Source organism: Primulina tabacum, chromosome 15 (assembly GCF_025594145.1).
Source record: "Primulina tabacum isolate GXHZ01 chromosome 15, ASM2559414v2, whole genome shotgun sequence".
Classification (NCBI taxonomy): domain Eukaryota; kingdom Viridiplantae; phylum Streptophyta; class Magnoliopsida; order Lamiales; family Gesneriaceae; genus Primulina; species Primulina tabacum.
Genome location: NC_134564.1, coordinates 22,805,087 through 22,818,616, shown reverse-complemented (window position 1 = coordinate 22,818,616; position 13,530 = coordinate 22,805,087).

The window sequence follows — 13,530 nt, the reverse complement described above, 5'->3', positions numbered from 1 at the left end:
TCAGAGATAGGTCGGCCGCACACATCCTACTTTGTCGGCGTTATTAAATGTGGCACGTTTATCGAAATGGCCTGGGTAAAGTGTCTCTTGGGCATTTTCATGAGAGCCCAGGCATCCCATATCCCAGGTAGTTTAAGTCCGGGTATTCCAATGACCCGGCCTTTCGACTAGCCTCTCTGCTTATTCTGAAGTCACACTCCCAACGTCCCGGTCAGATTGAGATTCGGATTTCTACTCAGATTGTCGTCTCATTGATCCGGGAATAATTTATACTCCTGACCCGGGCCCTACCCATGGCTCGGCTTCATGGTTCGGGACATCCCGGATATTATCCCTGACCCGGGACATCCCGGGGTATCATCACTCCCTCCTGAAATAGTCGGGCTAGAGTCGTACTCGCTGTCCCGATTAATCTTGTGCGCTCGGTCAGGAAAAATATTTGTCGTTTAGTCTCCCCGAGATGGTAGGGATGATGTCACCCTATCAATGCTGACGTAAGCCCTAGCATTAAAAACTGTCAGATTCTTTTAGTATTCCGAGAAGATAATTCATCATGACGCCTCGAGCTCCGCACCTGTCTTTTCAAGTATCCCGCTCAATCATGCTGTCCAATTTCCTAGGCTAATATAATCCGTCTGATTCATTTTTAATCAACGGCGCAGATTAACTCCCTCCCCTATATATAGTAGATGACCGAATTTTTCAAAAATACTCACAAATTCAACTTGTAGCCAAACTCTTGCAAATTTTTTTCTCAAGCTCTCCGCCTCACCGATCCTAACTCCAGCATTCTCCAGTTACCAGTCACCATCTTCCTTCTTTTTTCCAGTAAGTCTCCTCTTCCCTACTCTATCCCTAGTCATGTCAAACTCTACTTCTTCTACGTCTGGTAAGAATGTCAGGGGACGGTCGGAGGATAACTCCCCGACCCTTTCTGAACACTCTGTTCACATTCCTATAGGTTTCCCCCTTCTTTTTTCCCGTCTGTTTCCAAAAAACAAACCAAAGCTTCTTCTTCCCGACCCGCTGGTGTCCTTGGCAACGGGAAAGACAAAGTAGCAGGGCCTTTGTGGTTTTCTACTGTGACTTATACCCTTCGCCCAGGCAATTTAGAAGAAATTAGGTCCCTGGGCTCTATTCCTTCCACCTACAAAATATTAATTCCCCAACCCAACAACCATCCGGACACCCCTCCTCTCGGCTATCACACCTTTTTGTGGAACTTAAGAGTGGGCTTAGATTTCCCATTCACCATTTTTTCGAAGGGGTTGCCCGGTTCTTTGGGCTCCCCATTAACCATCTTCACTCTAACGCCTTTAGGATCATGGTGGCTACTTTTGTTCTGTTCCGCATGAAAACCATTCCCATCAACTCTTCCATTTTTCATTATTTTTATTCTTGCCGATTCAATGACGGAGTCTTCTCTTTCATGGCTCGTATGCATTATCGATTTCTGACTGACATCCCTTCTTCTATGAAGAATTGGAAAACAAAATTTTTCTATCTGCACCTTCCCACTCCCCCGACCTGCTCGACAGGTTTCTTATCTTCCATGCCCATGCAACCTGAGCTTCCTCATAATTTTAAACTTCTCCCTACCTTTACTCATGCTTGGGATGTTTTAGAAAAGCAGTCCTTCCTCTCCTCAGTGTTGATTGGGGGGGACAATTTAATTTACTACGGGATTGGGTCTCGTCCCAAAGACCCTGTTGACCGGATTATTGAAAATTCTACCAGGCCGAGTCACAGGCTGGTAAATCACTATCTTTAGATCTTTCATCTTTGTATATTAATTTTCTGACCTGTTAATCTCTGATGCAGCCGAAGAAGACATGATCAAAGCGAGTCTTCTTGAGGTAGCTGCCCGGAAGAAGGCCGAGCAACAGAAAGCTTGGGCAGAGCAGAGGGCCCGGGAGGCCCAAGAACAAGAGAAACGCCAAGCCCGGGTGGAGGGTGAGGCCCGGGAACTAGAAGAGCGTCGGGTTGAGGCAGAAGCTAAAGCCCGGGAAGAGACGGCCCATTCCCGAGAGGAGATCACTTCCCGGACTACTGAAGAGGACTCGGCTCCTCTGAATCAGCGTAAAAGGAAAGCCACGACGGAGCCGGTCATTGAGACAATCTCCGTGGAGAATGAAGTTGAGGAGATTGTCCAGTCGCCTCCTCCCGGTTCAGCGGCCGGTCCTCAGGGTGGAAGGTCCTGGGTCCTCCCTAATATATTCGGGGATGATGATCTTGTGAAGATGATTCGGGTTCTCCTGCGCTCGGACGAGGTAGTGCATGTCCAAGGACTCCACCCCAACGAGCTGCTGTGCGAGGGAGTGGCCCGGTCCTTCTCCGTAAGTCCTTCATTTGTTCTTATTTAATTATATTTTAGTTCTCTTATCTTCTTTTTATTTTCAGTGCTTGCAAATGCTGATGTCGGCTTTTGAGCGAGTGGCCCACGCTGCGAAGAGGGCCAATATCCAAGCCACTACTGCCCGGGAGACTTATGACAAGCTCCAGGAGGAAGTGAGTCGAATGACAGAGGTCCACGAGCATGTTCTGGCCCGGGAAAAGGCTGAATGGAAACAGCAAGTGGACCTAATTCAAGCAGAGTTGGCAGAAACTCGGGCAGAATTGGAGTCATCTCGTAGGGAGTCCGAGGCCAATCGCCTGGAGGTGCAAGCGGCCAAAAAAGAGGCTGAATCTTCCCGGGTCAAGGCCGAGGAGGCGCTGGCTGCCCTAGAACAAGAAAAAACTTCTAATGAAGAGAACATGGTCAAAGTCTTGAAGTCCCGAGAATTCAAAAAGATGGTGGCCGATAAAGCCTTCGTCTATTTTGAACAGGGCTTTAATAAATGTTCCGAGCAGTTCCAAGAGGCGGGCCTCTTTCCCTCTGACCGGGATGACTTTCCTGACTTGGTTAAGGCTGTTGCATCCCTTCCGGAGGACGAGGAAGAAGAAGAAAAGATACAAGACCCGGTAGAATAGATCTTTATCTTTTCCCCCCTCTTTTTTTTCGGGCTTCTGGGCACTTTGTAAGTATTTCCGGTATTAATGAAATTATTTTGCTTTTATATTTCTCGCTTTTAATATTTGCAAGTGTTGCAAAGCTGTACTTCAAATATCCTTGTAGACTTTAATTACCCTTTCACCAAATATATTAATAACCAGGGCATAAGCCTTTTGGGTTTAATAGACAATCGGTCTTGATATAAGCAGGGTGCGGGTCCCTGGGCTTAGGGGGTGACCCCGGTTCGGGTCTCCGGGCCAGGGTACGGGTCCCTGGACTTAGAAGATAACCGGGGTGCGGGTCGCCGGGCTAGGGTACGGGTCCCTAGACTTAGGAGATAACCGGGGTGCGAGTCTCCGGGCCAGGGTACGGGTCCCTGGACTTAGGAGATAAACGGGGTGCGGGTCCCTGGGCCAGGGTACGGGTCCCTGGACTTAGTAGACACTTCCTTGAACAATTTCTTTATTTGATGTATAAGCAACAGATACAAAAGCTTCAAACATAATATTTTTTCAAATGAAATGCATTCCAGGGTCTTTTAAGAGCATGTCCCTGAGAGTCTTCTAAATAATAAGCCGCCCCCGAGCTAACTCTATGAATTACTTTGAAGGGTCCTTCCCACCGTGCTTCTAATTTCCCCACATCACCCACTGGCTTCACCTTTTTCATGACCAAGTCTCCAACTTGGAAATCTCGTGGTCGAACATGCTTGTTATAGGATTTCATTACCCGGCTGCGATAAGCTTCCATTCTAATGGCTGCCCGGTCTCTTTCTTCTTCAACCAAATCAAGCTCAATGGCCCGGGTTTGATCATTGTTGCTTGGATAAGATTCTATCCGAGTGGAAGACTGTCCGATCTCCACAGGTAAGACTGCTTCTGAACCATAGACTAAGCTGTATGGAGTTTCTCGGGTAGTCGTTCGGGGTATAGTTCGATATGCCCACAATATACTCGGTAACTCATCCACCCAGTCTTTTCCTTTCCCATGAAGCCGGGCTTTCAGTGCTTGCACAATGATCCTGTTGGTTACCTCAGTTTGGCCATTGGCTTGGGGGTAGGTCACTGAGGTGAAGGATTGAATGATCTTCATTTCTTGACACCAAGATGTGACTTTCTTTCCCTGGAATTGCCTTCCATTGTCTGAAATCAATTTTTTTTGGGATGCCATATCTGCAAACAATATTTTTCCAGAGAAATTTCATGACCTCTTCCTCAGTAATCTTGGCTAATGGCTCGGCCTCCACCCATTTAGAGAAATAATCTACAGCCACTGAAAGGAACTTTTTCTGTGCCCGGGCAATTGGGAATGGGCCCACGATATCCAATCCCCATCGATCAAAGGGACATGATGCTGAGATGGGTTGCATGCCGGCAGCTGGGCGATGATGAAAATTAGTGTGGTATTGGCAGCCTTTGCATTTCTGAACAAGTTGGGCAGCATCTTGATTCATCCGGGGCCACCAAAATCCGGCTAGTATAGCTTTTCGAGATAGGGTAGTTCCACCGAGATGTTCACCACAGCACCCTTCGTGTATTTCTTGGAGGACATATTCTACTTCATCCTCTGATAAGCATTTGAGCAAAGGGCCCTGATATGATCGCCTGTACAAAACATCATTTAAAAGGACAAACCTGGGTGCTTGTTTTTTGATTTTCAGGGCTTGAGCTTTATCTTCCGAGAGTTTGCATGGACCATATATTCAATTAGAGGAGTCATCCACGAGATTTTCCGAGTCGGTGGTACTTCCTCATCAACAGAAAGTACTAATCGTGTAAAACACATGACTTCCCGGGTGCTGGTGTCCGACATAGAGGCAGTCAATTTGGCTAAGGTATCAGCCTCCTCATTCTCTTCTCTAGGAATCTGTTCGATGCTCCAGTCGGTTAGAGATGTTGCTCGGGCCATAATGAGTCCTAGATATTTTAGCATTTTTTCATTCTTGGCCTCACACGTCCCTTTTATTTGCTGGGTGACCAGTTGAGAATCGGAATAAATAATGACCCGGGAAGCACCGACTTCCCGGGCAGCTCGCAACCTTGCCAGAACAGCTTCATACTCAGCTTCGTTGTTGGTGACCCTGGAATCGATTCCTAGAGCCAACTTGATTTTTTCTCCTGATGCAGCAATTAAAACCACCCCAACTCCACACCCCGACAAATTTGATGCCCCATCGACGAAGACTCTCCACACTTCCTCTTCTTTCGGTTGAATCATTTCTATCAGGAAATCCTTTAAAGCTGGAGCTTTTACAGCAGCTCGAGGTTTATATTCAATGTCGTATTCCCCAAGCTCTACTGTACATTTGACCATTCTTCCCGAGACTTCAGCGTGTGTCATGATTCTCCCGAGTGGAGAATTGGTGAGAACCACAATTGGATGTGAGAGGAAATAGGGCCTCAGCTTCCGGGCTGTCATCACCAGAGCCAGGGCTATTTTTTCTACTTCGCTGTATTTCAATTCTGCTCCTCGAATGGCATGACTGACATAATACACTGGTTTTTGGTCAGTTTCTTCTTCCTTGATAAGTACGGAGCTAACGGCGTGCTCAGTAGCAGACAAATAAATCCACAGTTTTTCCCCGGGCTCTGGTTTCACCAAAACAGGCAACTCGGCCAAATGCTTCTTCAAGTCTTGGAAATCTTGCTCACATTTCCCATCCCAACCAAATTTTTGTGCTTTTCTCAAAACCTGAAAAAATGGATAACTTCGATGGGCGGACCGGGAGATAAAACATGACAGGGCCGCAATTCTCCCGGTCAGTTTTTGTACTTCCCGGACGGATCGGGGGGAAGGCATGTCAACTATTGCTTTGATCTTTTCTGGGTTTACTTCAATTCCTCGATCAGTTACCAAGAAACCCAAGAATTTTCCACTCTTGACCCCTAACACACATTTTGCCGGGTTGAGCTTTATTCCATACTGTTTCAAAGTGGTGAAGGTCTCGGCCAGATCATCAATGAAGCAGGAGACTTCCCGGGTCTTGATCAGGATATCATCCACATACACTTCAACTTTCATGCCTATCTGCTTTTGAAAAACGTGATTCATCAATCGTTGATACGTGACCCCAGCATTTTTCAATCCAAAGGGCATAACTACGTAGCAGAAAGTGCCCCCGGAAGTGATAAAACTGGCTTTATCTTGATCTTCATGCGCTAAAGGGATTTGGTGGTACCCTTGGTAAGCACCCAGAAAGCTTAATAACTCGCATCCGGACGTTGAGTCCACCAGTTGATCAATCCGGGGGAGTGGATAATAGTCCTTGGGGCAGGCTTTATTCAGGTCCCGAAAATCTGCACACACCCTCCATTTTCCAGTAGCTTTTGGAACAAGAACCACATTCGAGAGCCAAGTGGGGAATTGAACCTCCCGAATGTGGCCGGCTCGTAGCAGCTCTCCCACCTATTCATCAATGATTTTATCTTTTTCCAGACCAAAATGCCTCTTTTTCTGCTTCACGGGCCGGGATCCCGAGAGGATATTTAATTTATGCTCAGCCACCTGTGGCGAGATCCCGGATAGTTCCTGTTAAGACCAGGCCAAAACATTAACATTAGCTTTTAAACAGTTCAAGAGTCATACCCGGGTGGAAACGTCAAGATCCCGGGCCACCTGGATATGCTTTCCTGGCTCTATCTCCAACGCTTCTTGCTCTTCTTCTGCAACAAAATGTACTTCCCTTTCCTCGGCCGCCTGCTCCACTCGATCCGTTACCTTCTCCTTGTATTCTCTCCTTGCCTTCTTCTGATCCACTTGGACAATCTCCCCATAACACTTCCGAGAAGAGGGCTGGTCTCCCTTGACTTCCCTGACTTGCCCTCGCACTGAAAATTTAATCTTTTGGTGATAAGTGGATGCCACGGCTCTCATCTCATTCATATCCGGCCTCCCAAGGATGATTTTGTACGAGGACGGGGCATCCACCACTGTAAAGATTTTCATGACAGTCTTCCTCAAATCCTCAGTTCCCAGGGTCAATGGCAAGGTTATTTCCCCTTTAGGGTATACGGCATGACCAGCGAAGCCAAACAGGGCAGTCTCAACTGCCTCTAATTGATACTCGTGCAAGTCCATCTGAACCAATACTTCCTTGAAGATGACATTGACAGAGTTGCCATTGTCGACGAATACTCTCAACACATCGTAATTAGCCACTCGGGCTTGAATAACGAGAGCATCGTTATGCGGTAGACTAACTCCCCTGAGGTCTTCTGGGCCGAAGCTTATAACTGGCTCATTTCTCCACCTCCCATCAACTTCTAAGCACTCTCTCCTACTTCTTGCTTTTCGAGCCCGGTTGGAATCACCATCTGTAGATCATACCAAAATCATTTTTATTACTCCTCGGCTCGGGGAAGGGTTCTTTCTTTCGGTTTGTCTGCTTCTTTCTTCCTGGGAACTTCCCTCCTCCCTCCTACTTCCACTCGGGATATCTGCTGATTTGCGGGGAGTATTAGGTCCGGGATGTCGAGACAACCAAGGTGGTTGTCTAGACATATCTCGGGGGGATGAGCTTCTGGCACAGGGCGCCTACCAGACTCTTTCCTTAGTGTCCGGCATTCATTGGTATTGTGAGAACATTCTTTGTGTAGGGTACAGAACCCTTTTTTTTCTGGTCTTGATGGTGGTGCTGCTGGATTCGGATGAGAAATCATATCCGAGCTACATTCTTGGACTTTACGATCCCGAGCAATTCTCAAAGGGATGTGGGAGAAATGCCCTGGACCACTTTTCTTGTGAGCTCTCTCCTCGGGTCTGACAACCCGGTCTCCTCTGGCTCTTTTCAAGGCTTCCCTTTTTTGGTTCTGCGCCTCTTCCATGTTGATGTATTTCTCTGCCTGGGACAAGAGATCTTCGAAGTTCCCGGGTAACTTTTTGGTCAGGGATCGAAAGAAATCTCCCTCCCACAATCCTTGCATAAAAGCTGTAACTTTTGTTTCTGGAGCACATGCAGGGACCTCCAAAGCTACTCGATTAAATCGTTTGATGTAGGCTCTTAGAGTTTCATCTTGGCCCTGCCTTACTTCAAACAGACTGAAGGCAGTATTCTTATATTTCTTGCTACTACTAAACTGATGCAAGAAAATTTTTTTAAAGTCTTCCAAAGAATGAATGCTCTGAGGTGCCAGCCCTTCGAACCATCTCTGGGCCGAGTCGACCAGGGTGGTCAGGAATACTTTACATTTGATTTGATCTCCGTAGCAATGTAACATAGCCATGTTTTCAAATCGAGCCAGATGTTCTTCGGGGTCAAAACTTTCATCATAATCTTTGATTTTGGCTGACTTGAAGTGCCCAGGAAGTGGTTCCCGGACAATGATATTGGAGAATGGGCAACCCTTGGCAATTTGAGCAATGCTTTTAGAACCAACTTGTCCCTCCAATACTCTCACCTTCTTCCTCAACTCTTCTAACTCCTCTGCCACAGTGGGGGATTTAGAACCTGCACTTGATTCCCTCTCTTCCTCATCTCTCTCTTCCTCCCGCGGCTGCTCACACTCCTGCTCGGGGTGGCTGGAATGATGAGTAGAGGTCTTTTTCGTCAGGGCTGTCTTAACAGCATCAGCTACAATCTTAGTCAACTCCCCAGGTGTTAAATGGATGGTCGACTGGGGACCATTGGGTGGCTGACCACCTATATCAGAGAGACTAGTGTTGTTCTCTTCCTGAATCCGGGATGTGTCTTGGTTTGCTATCCTAGTAGGAGCCATATCAACGCCTTATAACTCAGAATTTCCCACAGACGGCGCCAATGATGTGATCTGGGTGAAATGAACGAGCCGGGTCGGATGCTCCACCGAATCTACTATCAAGATGTTGGGGAAAATAAGAACAAGGCGTCTGGATTGAAAACTTTCTTCCCAGAATAGGTATGAAGATCTGCAACCAAGAATAACCACATGAATGGGCGTCGGAGGGGTGTTCGGCGTGACCATTCCGATGCTTAAGTCAGTGAGGAACTCAAAGCAAGAAACCAATGTAACCAAATGATGGTTGTGAGATTGGTGTGAAAGGTGTAGTAAATGCACAATAAATGAGTGGATTTAATATCTCAATAGAGAGTAAATGCGAATAGTGAACCTGATATTTATAGTAGGAGATGTAATGATGACCTCGTTCCTTGTGTTGAGCATTAATTATAGTAGGGCGGCTGATTATACCCTATTGTTCTGACATGTCAAATCTCACACTAGTCATATTCAGCCTACTTGACTTTGTCAACCACTTGCACTGGTGTCAGAGATAGGTCGGCCGCACACATCCTACTTTGTCGGCGTTATTAAATGTGACACGTTTATCGAAATGGCCCGGGTAAAGTGTCTCTCGGGCATTTTCATGAGAGCCCGGGCATCCCATATCCCAGGTAGTTTAAGTCCGGGTATTCCAATGGCCCGGCCTTTTGACTGGCCTCTCTGCTTATTCTGAAGTCACACTCCCAACGTCCCGGTCAGATTGAGATTCGGATTTCTACTCAGATTGTCGTCTCATTGATCCGGGAATAATTTATACTCCTGACCCGGGCCCTACCCATGGCCCGACTTCATGGCCCGGGACATCCCGGATATTATCCCTGACCTGGGACATCCCGGGATATCACTGCCCATGCTTTGAATCCCCTTAAAAAGCTCTTGTTTAATCTTCAAGAAGTTTTATTCATAGAACCTAACAATGGTATATGTTAGACACAAAAATATGACCGTTTGAAAAGTTTTTGTACTGTTTCTGAAATTGCAACGGTCAAATTTCTCCTTGCTGGACATTTTCATGAGCTTAAACTGGTTGGTCAACGGTTCAAACTGGTCAACTGTTCAAATTGGTCAGCGGTTGAAAACTGATCAGTGGCTGAAACAGGTCAGTGGTTGAAAAACTGATCAGCGGTTCAAACTGGTAAGTTGTTCAATCTGGTCAGCATCTAAACTGCAGCAAAACCGGTGTGCGGTGCAAAACCAATAGCTTCATCGCCATTTATCAGCATCTTAAGTTTCGATTCCGTATAGCCCAAAATCAGTACACGTAAAATCCATGCATTTATTTAATTGTTAAATTATTTATTTAAGTTTAAAATTATTTTTTAAGATAAATGATTTATGAATTTGAAATATTTTAAATTATTTATGTTTATTGTTTTGCACGTTAAAATGTTTTCTTGAGTTTCATGTTTCAGGCGATTATTCGATGCAGGATCGAGGAAAAGAGACTGAACACGATTTTGACGATTTTAAAATGTGGTATTTTATTTTAAGTTAGGAATGGGGCGTTTTAAATGATTTATTTAGTTTTTAGCATTTTTATAGCCTAATTTATTTATTAGGTGATTTTAGGATTTTAAACTTTTAAAGATTTGTCACTTGTACATTTTATTTTAAATTAAGATATTTTATTAAAGTTAGAAGAGGGTTAGTATTTTAATTAACTTGTTAATTATTAATTAAGCAAATTTTATTCTCTAATTCTTTTAAAACTCACGCGCGCGCACACTTTCTCACACACTCATTTACGTTGCACACACCCACACATTTCATTGTCTCTTCATTTCATTATTTTGTGAGAAAACTAGGGTTCTTAGTTCTTTCTCCAGCAGCCACCCTCCCCTTCAATTTATTTCAGCTTTCACACGTTCGTTTCATCAAGAAATCGTGTTGCGTTTCGTCCCGTATCAACCATCGCATCCTTCCCGGTTCGGTATCATCGTTTCATAATTTTTAAAGTTCAAAGGCATGCATAAACTATTGTTTCTGCATCGATCTCGTTATATTATTTGCTGTGATATTTATTATGCATGAAAATCAATGTATGTTGTGAAATGTTTGAGCAAAAACGTTTGAAATGATTTTTAGATCAAAAATTTTAGATCTCAAAACGTGTTTGCTGTCATTTCGATTTCTGTGAAAAATTGGTTGATTTCTTGAAAATTTTTAAACATATAAAACATAGTACTTTTCTATAAATTCGATTTGATAGTAAATTCGTAATTTTTGATAAAAAACGAGTGAGTTATGATCTTTTTCATGGGACTGCTCAAACTACGTTTTTATGAAAATATGTTCTTGAGTTTCTTTTTTTGCAGGCTTCGTTGGGAATCATCGAGTGGTCATTGCTGCATTTACGAGTGTTTAGTGGGGTAATCATGTGAATATTGGTGTATTGTTTCGGGTTAGTAAGTGTGAGGATGCATTAGAAGTCAGAGGAAAGCTTGTGTGCAGATTTTGGGTGGAATTCGCGCAGGACTTGCACTGCACTTCGGGCGCTGCAGCGCTGCAGAGTAGCGCCTAGGCGCTAGTCTAGCGCTGCACTGCAGTTCCTAGGCTCTGGACTGGGAATTTTTCGGACTTCGAATTTAAGTGCTCTTGCTTCCTTTGGGTGATTTTACGCCGTTATGTCCTACCATACTAAAAGTTAGTTTAGATGTTATGAAGTTTGATTGGGGAACGTTGAACTATGTGTTAAGCAAGGTCTGTGTCTTCCATTCTTTGGGGAATTTCATACTTCATGTCGAGATTGTTTCGGGGTTGGGTCGGGGGTTAGCATGATGTTTACCAAGGTCAAGCCCCAAGTGTTCTAGAAAGTCATAAGTTAGTTAATCAATGGGAAATGAGTATGATAGGCATAATTAAGTTATGGAATTTAAGGTGCATGAAAACGTGTTAGCATGTGCAGCAATAACCTGAGCCGAGATCCAACGAATCCCTCAACGCCATGTAAGTAAGTTCGACGTGCAAAAGAAAATATTTTATGTTTTTGAGGTATGCTAAATGTCTTGTGACCAATTATGAACGGGTTTTGAAGTCGGTGAACGTGGCCGATGACCTCTCCACCACGGTAAAGCATGATCGGGTTTAGATCAGGATTTGAAAGCGGTAAAGGATGACCAGGGACCAATCCACCCGGTAAAGCATGATCGGGGATCTCATGTATGTGGTAGTGGATCTTCCCTGCCATCCGAGTACTATGGTTTAGTCTGATCAGGCACATTTATGTATGGGTCACTTGCTTTGAAACATATCTCTACGCAAAATGATGAAGTTTATGCATGTTCAAGTATATATGATGCAAGTATGTTTATGAAAAGTTTTATGATAATGGCACAACTAATTTTATGTTATTACACTCAAGTTTAAGTATGTACATTCTACTTTAAAGATGCATGTGGTTTTATTATATATTACTTGCTATCTCCAGATTATACATGTTGAGTCTTTAGACTCACTAGACTTGATCGATGTAGGTGAGGACGAGTATGAGGAGACGAGAGGAGGGGACCAATGAGTCGGCTCGGACTGCGTAGAAGGCTAAACCCGAGGACCGCCTATGTTTTAAGAACTCTATGCATGTTTTAAATACTCTAGTTTTCAGGATATTATTTACGATGTTTAAACGTTTACCTTTTCGCAACTTCGATTGTAATTGTTTTTATTTCAAATATTTTTAGACGAGCAGTTTATTTTAACGTAATTTGAATGATTACTATTTATTTAAGAAAATTTTTATTTTTCCGCAAATTTTAAAAATAGTTTAAAAGTACGGTATGTTACAGTTGGTATCAGCGCGGCGCAATGTTCTCGTAAAGGGTTATGCCCACTGCCAGTTACGAGAAGCTCACGAAGTCACACCTCAAGTTTGTAAGTTTTAAAGTTTTAAATTCTTTTATGTAATAAGCATCAAGTCACGATTTCAGAATGTACCTGCTTTAAGTTCAAATTACGTTCATCTTATGATTTTGATATTATGTTCATGCATGTTGGGTTTACGTGTTGGGTAAATTTTGGAACAGTATGCCTCCTAGACGTATAATTGCCCTTGGAGCAAGGGATTAGGATAGAGAGCCTCAGGATGGGGAGAGGGCCACTCCTCCTCGTCCACCCCCAGATATGCATGCTCAGATTCTTGCAGGTATGACTCAGTTCTTGGCACAGTTTAGGGGGAACAATGCTGCAGTGGATACAAGGGCGAGGCCCAGGCCAGAAGCAGTTTACGAGAGATTTAGGAGGATGGATCTAAAGAAGTTCTCGGAGACTACCGACCCGATGGTAGCCGAGGGATGGATTAAGTCCATCGAAGTGATATTTGCATTTATGGAGCTGCAGGATGCAGTCAGGGTCAGGTGTGCCACATTCCTTCTGACAAGAAATGCCAGACTATGGTGGGAGACCGTATCAGTGTCAGTGAACTTGCAAACACTGACATGGAATGGTTTCAAGGAGGTTTTCTACTCCAAGTACTTCACTGAGGAAGTACGCTCCCGCCTGAACAGGGAGTTCATGACGCTGTGACAGGGAGACATCAGCGTGGCCGAGTTCGTCAGGAAGTTCGAGAGAGGGTGTCACTTTGTACCCCTAATTGCAAATGATGCTCGGGAGAAGCTGAGGCATTTTATTGATGGGTTGCAGCCGATCTTGCGCCGGGATGTTCAAGTGGCTGTCCTACTACCTATGTCTTTGCGGTTTTTAGAGCCCTGGCAGCAGAACATGACCAAAGAGACATCGAGAATGATAGGCAGGACAAGATACCCTATCAGGCACCTCAGCAGCAGCAGC